The sequence below is a fragment of the Aotus nancymaae genome, unplaced genomic scaffold (assembly GCF_030222135.1).
Source record: "Aotus nancymaae isolate 86718 unplaced genomic scaffold, 86718_ANA_hifiasm-v0.15.2.pri h1tg000038l, whole genome shotgun sequence".
Lineage (NCBI taxonomy): Eukaryota > Metazoa > Chordata > Mammalia > Primates > Aotidae > Aotus > Aotus nancymaae.
In genome coordinates this window covers 7,483,126-7,491,169 of record NW_026988452.1, presented here as the reverse complement: position 1 = coordinate 7,491,169, position 8,044 = coordinate 7,483,126, and the positions used below count along the sequence as shown (strand labels likewise).

Below are 8,044 nucleotides of genomic sequence, written 5' to 3'. Positions count from 1 at the left end.
ATTAATGATGCTCACGCTGCTGCGCGTGGCTCATGCGCTTTGTCTCTAGCCTTAGGGCTGGCGGAGAACAGCCCAGGGAACGAGTGGTACCGCGGGCGCCCGGCGCACCCAGCAGGTGCCATCCCTCTGGATGGGCCAGTTCTGGATGCTCCCCGAGGGACAGAGGCCGCGACACCGCCAGGCGCCCGGCTGCGGCCACCTCCCGGGTGTGGCGGGTCTGGGGCCCGGGATCGCCGGCCAGAGCGGCTGCGGAGCCACGTGCAACACGCGCGTTGCCCTCAGCCCGGGCGGGGACCGGACGCATCCGGGGCTGCGGGGAGGAGCCGGGCGCCGCCCCCGGCGGCAGTGCCAGCCGCGTGGGAGGGCACGGACCGGCGGAGGGGCAGACGACGGAAGCGGCCAAACAGGAGGAGCGGGACCGAGGGATCGGCCGAGGCTGGCTGGCTAGGGGTGGGACTGGCAGCGCCACGGACAGGTGGGAGCAGCCAGACAGCCCGAGAGAGGGAGCCCAGAACGCAGCGAGAGCAAGAGCGTGAAGTAGGCAGGGAGAGGCGCCCGGAGAGATAGACAGCCGCGCGCGCGCGCCTCCTCCCTTCACGCGCCCTCCTCGCACCGCGCGCAGCGGCCAGGAGCGCAGAGTGGGAGAGGACCGTGGGCACAGGAGGCCGGAAGAGGGACGCTGCGTTGCTGGCGGGACGGAGGGATTCGGACGGACCGACAGACCAGCGCACAGATTGGCAGCCTGCGAGAGTGGCAGCTTCGAGAGCAGAGCGCAGGCTAGCGGGAATCCCGCGCGGAGCTGCTGGTCGGACCGACAGACGGTCGGACTGACAGACGCGCAGACGGACAGAAGGGCAGACGGGAGGCGGGGGCGCGTTCACTCCCCGCGGCCGGCCGGGCGGAGCAGGCGGCGTTGGCACCTTCTGAGCGCGCCCGGAGCGGAGACCGGCGGCAGCAGGTGCAGCGGGGACGCCAGCCGCGACCGAGCCGCCGCCGCCGCAGCCCTGGCTGCCACAGCTGTGCGGAACTCCAGCCGACACTGCAGAAAGCTCCGTTTACTAGCAGTTAAATAAATCAACCAAAAACCAAACAAACAAACCAACCCAACAACAACAACAAAGCCAAGCCAAAAGCCAAAACAAACAAATCCAGCCAAATCAATCACTGAGAAACAATACTATTAATAAAATCCAAAACTAAACCAAACCCATCAAGGCACCAAGACGCAGGGGGGATATCCACTGTTCGATCAAGGTAATCGAGGTCTTCCGACGTGAACATTGCACGCCTTTTGTGGCTTTTTAGAATTCCTTCTTTCTTTCTGCCATATATCTGTGTGTCTCTTTTGAATTATTTCTTGTCTGTATTTCTCGTGTTTGTAGAAAGCTGATGTTGTTATACATGTATTGTGTTTTGTATGTTTCGTCAAGGAGGGATGGACGCTCCTTCCCCCAAAAAAGACAGAAATGGAAAGCTGGAACTAAATTGAAAAGGGCAATGTTTTTCATCGGAGAAGTCTACAGTGATTTCTATAGGCGTTATGGTACAAAGTTTGCAATGCTCTTTTTGAAAGGGACCTATTGAAGAGGTAGAAAGTTATACTGTTTGTTGTCCTGGCAGGATTGGGGTCCTAGGTCCCAAGGGGGTAGGGGGAAGAAAAGAAAAGATGTTCAGTTTTATTTTTACATGCATGAAACCTGTGCTTCATCGCAATCACCAATTTACTTTGTCTCAGGTGGTAGATATGGTGGTAGAAGTGAGTTGAATTAGACAGGTGTTTTGAAAGTTTCTTAGGAAGAGAATTAACTCACTCAATGTTTATGCATAGAAATATAGCTGGGGTGGATGTGGCTGCTGTCAGGTATTCAGGTTTGCTACCTGATCACCTTCTGAAGATGTACGATAAGGACAGAATCCAAGCCTAAAAGAAAAGAAAAAAAGAAAAAAACAAAGAGAGAATTGAAAGTTATAGGTGTGGGCAGCTAAGAAACATAAAAGGCTGTTAGAAACCATTTTCATTAGAATGTGGTTAAAGTACAGATATTCATTTTGATTTTTGATTTCTTCCAGTTTTTTGATTTTTGATTTTCTACCAGTATGACCCTCAGCCTCTCAAAACAAGAAGTAAATTCCTCAAAGTTGAAATGAATCTATGTAAGATTTTGTTCAAATGAAGAATCAGTTCAAATGATTCCTAACCCCTCCTCATCTACTTTGGAGATAAAAACTGCTATGATTGTTTTGAGTAAACAGACAAGTGGAGATGACAGGAAATCATTTTTCATTTGTTAAAAATCAGAAAACCTTTGACACACACTTTAAAATAAATACACCTACTCCTTTAATCTTCTGTGTATATATTACCACAGGGCTTAAATATCTTAATAGGATTTTAGTTAATGTCATTTTCATGAAAGACAGTCATTTGGAAGCCAAGAGCTCTATGTTTTGTTCAAATAGCCGAGTAATCTACTATCTTGGCAGTAATTGCTTTTGCTGCATTTCTAATGTGTATTGCATGAAGAGGTTATGAATACACTCAAGTGTATGTGGGTTTTCAAGGTATGTATTTGTGTTTGATCTTATATTTCCTTTGTTATAACATTCTCCTACTTTTCATCACTTTGACTAATAGAATATTCGTAAATTTTCTGGAGAGTGAGTTTGGGCATATGCTTTGAGGGATATGCTTCCGCATCACAAAAGATATGGAAACATAATTGATTACTTGCTTATCAATAATATTTTGATTTTGTTTAAATGAAATTTTTAAGACATTTGGATTGCTATGCATTCATGTTTTAAATTTACCCTCTCTGGGCATGATTTATGTCATTCGATAAATAAAATAACTAAGTTACTTTAGAAAAATGCCTGTTAAACAGAGTACTTTGTTTAGAGGAGGTATATGTAAAGAAACTTACACAGCTAAAGAAATCGACTTTCATCTTCTCAGTGACTTAATTTCACTACCTGCTGATTTGTCCTTTGCAGTATTTAGCTCAGACCAAGACAGAATTGTGTGTGCTGTTAGATTTGCAAATTGCTGATCTCCCAGTGACTTTCCCTCTTAGATCCCAGTTGAGTATGGTTACCTTGAGAACTGTGGTATTAGCCGTGTTAGAGCATGCTCCACTGGGGAGTTCTGTGCAGTCTATTTTTAATGCTATTTAATGAAGGAGCGAGCGCCTCACTCAGCAATAAAAGAAGCATGAGGGAAGACAGAGCAGTGCATGGTTATGGATACTGAACAAGGATATTTGGAAAGGTGAAGACTGACCACTGAATATGGTAATTTTAATTAAGTCCTAATATATTGTATGAATGGAAATATTGATTTTTGTTAGAGAATTATACATGAATAGTTCAATGGATGTTTTCGTAAACCTCTTCACTAGTTCTTAGAAAGAAGATTCAATAATTTGAGTTTTTAAAACTTGAGGGAGATACTAACTGGGAAATTCCTGCATGCATACTATTTTTAATACAAGCTGTCATATTCTTGGGTGGTGAGAAGTGCAGAAATAATTTCAAATTCTTAAAATATTGTTCTGGTGAAAGGTTTGGAGCTTGTATAACATTCTGCGAATAAAATAACTAATGTGGTTCTAAGATACTACAATAACCTGAAGCTCTGCTTTGTGAATTGCTTCATTTTCTTTTATGAACTTGGAGTCTAGGTCCAGAATTGTGACAACTCAAGGAAGCAGGAAGTTTTGATTGAACTTGATAAGAATATCTGGGTTGTTTTCTCTCCTTAGCATTAAGATAAGCACCACAGATTATCTTACTGAAGGTTAAATATTTTATATATATATATATATATATATATATATATATATATAGCAGAGGCAGCACTGATAACTTTTGGCAAATTGTAATGAGGGGCAAAATATCTTAGCATTATAGTGTGTACAATGCAAGAAGCCATCTGTCTGCAACATTTGCATATATACAGAACACCTGTCTTGAGGTAGAAAGTGAGAATGTTCAATCAGAAAGGTCTTGTGTTGATTTTCATATTAACAACTTACTATAATCAGGTTATTCTTTTGTTCAGAGTAAAGCTAATTACACAAAATGCTTAAGTAGTTTCAAAGTTAATAAACATAAGAGAAAGTAAGCAGTTTCTATTAGATGGGGAAGTTAGTCATATAATTTTTAAATAAAGCTGTTAGAACAATGTGCAAAGTTGATCTGGATTTTTGCCAATTCTTATGAAAAATGATCCCCAAAAATAAACTACTAAGGAAAATACATCACAAGGAGTTACTGTGATTTTTGTTTGTTTGTCTTTTTGACTTAGTTCTAGAGGAGGAAAACAACTCACACAGGCTAAAATATTTCCCTTAGTGGTCATGCCTTTTGGACCACAATGCTGATATCTTTCTCAGGCTTCTCAAATCAGTGGGCATTCTCATCTGAATTCAATGTCTATTTTGTCTGTGGACAAGATAATGATAAGCTACATGAGTAGAGTGTAGGATGAGTCAGCCACTGAAGATACAATATACAAGGTAGCCAGAAGTGAATATGATTGAGAATTCTCATTAGTATGAGGAGACAGTTTGACGTCCATAAGGTTGGAAATTACAAATTAATCATTTGTATATAAGTCAGTTTAATTCAGATCTGCTTTGTGACAAGGTTAGGAAAGAATGTGGGGCTTAAAGGTGATGTCGACAATGAAAGCCATTTCTTCATATGGTAAGTACTGGCATCATTCTAACTGGTATCACATGGTAGTCGCCTATTTAGAAATTTGTGAATCTTTAATCACAAAAAGAATTGACTTCCTTAAAAATGTATTGTATCACCTGGAAAGTTCTTAATATATTTCGAGTCAGAGATGATGCATTTATAAAACATATACTTCCTCTGTTTAGACAAAGGATCTTTATGATTCCAGAAGCTTTACTTTTCTGTGGACTTTGCCTTCTTTTATTTTTTATTCTAGCATTTGATGTTAAATATGATAAATGAATTTCAAGTAGCAATGAAAGCAAATGCTGAAGGACTGTTGAAGGATAAAAAGAATATTAACAACATGTATCTGTAACTAGATTTGTTTTTCTTAGAGTGTCTTTGCTTCTGAGTGTTGGTTTCCTTTAGGTGGCTTTATGCCAAGTTTTAATAAATTGACTATTTGTAGTGTCTTAGTGTTATAATTTAATTAATTTTGCTCATCTTCAATTAATTTTGGCCCTAGATATTGAAGTGTGTATTACTTGTATTTTTACATCATAGCCAGTGGTCTATAGGATTAGATATGAGCTGAGCTATAAAGTATTTAAATTATATACATAATGTTTCATAAAGAAAAAAGTGCATGAGAAAGAATATCAGGTTTATTCAGCAGTTTTTAAATGTCTGGGAACATTGTTATCTTGTAGTCTCAAAATCTTCTGTGGTCTGATGATATTTTCTTTAGGCATGAAATGCTCATGTAACATTTTGAATGAACCTTTCTCTAAACTTACTGGGACATATCTGTGCTTTCAGAAATCGCTATGCAGGCAAACCAAAACAGTGAATTGAAATAATTACATCAAGACAATGAAGGGGATGTTTAAAAACAAAGGGGTTTGCTTGAGTGCATCAAATTGCTGTCTACTTTCAGACGGAATCCTTAGCATCATATTATGCTTCTTTCTTTTTGTCATCATTATAGATCCTGGAATTGCCAGGTGGTGAGAATGTTAATCACTGTCCATCATCACAGTAGATCAATATTTTTAAATTTCTTTACACACTTCGCCCAGAGAAATGTCTTTTGGCAGTTGTATAAGTCCCCTTTAATATACCTTTCAATGGGACAGGTTTAGTAGATTTTTGTATATGTTTTGTAATAAAGTGATGTGTATTAGGATACAGCTGTAATTGCGACATTAAAATGTTGAAGCATTAGTCCAAAATTGTCTCATTCAAGGAATCTATTCATATTTATTTCTCAGTCATAAATTCTTACATTTTAAAAGTAATATACATTGCAATTGTTCCTGTTACCTAGCAAAAGAAAATCACTTCATTTTATCCAGGTAAAGAGGGCAAGTGTCCACTAATAATTATCCCTTTTAAAAGCAGGCCTTTTACTACATTCTCACATTTCACACTGCTTCAAGAAGATGCAAGTCTTAAATTACAAATCCGTTATGAATAACACACAAAATATTAAGATTTTATTAACAAAATCCCTCCTGTAAACAATAACATTGGTTTTAAGATAATTGCAAATAAATTTGGTTTTAGTTTAAGGGGAGGATTTAAGATTTTTAACAAGAAAACAATTACGTCACCTTTTATTTCAAATATTTCAGCAAATTTTGTGGAGTGTTTTGGTATATTGTGGGCAATGTTTCTCTGCAGAATTGCAAAGTGCAATATACCATCTTTTTTTCTGCAGCTTTTTCATTGGAACAAATTCACAAAGCATATCTAGCTAGATAAGCCCAGTCATCTCTCACTGATACCCACACAAATTAGGAAATAATTCCCTGTGACAGAGACATCCAAAAAAACTCAGTGATTCCATGGCCAAATTTAGTGCTGGAACTCTTAATAATGGACAAGCATTCTTTTCCATTTGTATTATCCTTGGTTGCTTCTTTATTATACACTAAATACTTGAGATAAGAACAAGAACTCTCTCTAGGGAAACAGAAACCAGAGAAATGGTTTTCATATACTTAGCAGATTTCCCTTTAATTGCTAAGATACAATACTCATTCAGGACATTCTAGTCGATTGGATCATACACTAAAAAAAGATAATTTATGCATGTTGATATATTTTTGGTCTAGTTGAAATTGAGAAACAAGCACTGAAGTAATATATTTCCACGTCTTTAAAGAACAAAACTGACCAACTTCTAAAAGTTTTATGGTCCTATGAATTGTGATAAAATATCCTTTATCCTTTGACACGTAAACCAGAAGGCCCAGCTATCATCTAATTGCTCAGTGATTCAAGTTGCTTTCAGATTATCTCACTACTGTTACATAGACCTAGAAAAATCGAGCTACTGGTCAATAGAGGGTGAAGGAAGGCCATGTTAGCTCACTGAAATTCAGTGACTCCTCATAATTGTTTAAATTTTATTTGCCCATAAATTCAATGGAAAGCTAACAAATTTATTTTTCAGCTTTTTGCATGTTTCTAAAACCGCAAGCTAAAGTTCTCACAAAAAGTTCTGACATAGAGAAATAAAAACCTATCTGTACTCTGGATTTACATGTTTTCCTTAGCATTTTGCTTGTTAATATGTATGTAACTTTGTTGGAGATCCCAGCGTTGCTGGCGTCTGATTTGATTTAATCATCAAAGAGCTTTTGGACAGAAAACAAGTAGATTCGATGTGAGTATGTGACAGAATCAAGATTTCTGCAGCATTTGCAAGCTTTAACTACTCAGTGCTTCTTTAAAACAATTTTTAAATGGGTATAAAGAGGCTTTTGGTTAAAAACATGGTACTTTATTCTCTTTGTTTAGAGAAAGAAGATTAAGGTTTTTAGTCAAATCATGATTCTTTAAGCCAATGTAGCACATAGCTCTATTAAAATTGCGATGGAATTCTACCAAATTAATTAATTGTTAGAATCCTGCAGTCATATTTATGATCTTACTTCTTGTATCTGGCCTATAGGAATGATCAAGCTAACACTCTTAGATGGCTTTGTTTATATTTTTTTTATTTTAAATTTATTTAGATATGCTGATGTTGTAAGAATTTTGGGAAATTGTCAAACAACTGGCATTGTACTAAATTCAGAAATTTCACATCAAAGAACTAGCTGGTACCAATGATTCATCATTTTTTTCACTCCTGTGTCATTTAACTTTGGCCACAACATTTTTTTTGTATGTGAAGACTCAAATTTTTCTCATAATCACTAATTTTCACATAATCACTAATAGCCTTCTGGAATGACAAGATAATCTAGCATATAATCATGTTGGATACGCATGCTGCAGCTATCTGCTTACCCTTAGCATTGTTAAGCACTCTAACTTAAACTGAATGCCTTAATCTTTAATTATCAGTATA

The 8,044-nt window shown here is 38.5% G+C and overlaps 1 protein-coding gene across 19 annotated transcripts in view; it reads left to right on the top strand.

The window, feature by feature from the left end:
- The first annotated feature begins 384 nt into the window (after window positions 1-384).
- The window catches only part of ARPP21 (cAMP regulated phosphoprotein 21), a 159,377-nt gene continuing 151,717 nt past the window's right edge, over window positions 385-8,044 (top strand). For 6 of the 19 annotated variants that reach the window (XM_064360173.1, XM_064360171.1, XM_064360168.1 and 3 more), the window contains exon 1: window positions 990-1,254. The gene's annotated coding sequence lies outside the window, so the exon portion shown is untranslated. The other 13 variants (XM_064360172.1, XM_064360170.1, XM_064360164.1 and 10 more) reach the window with 7 other exon arrangements.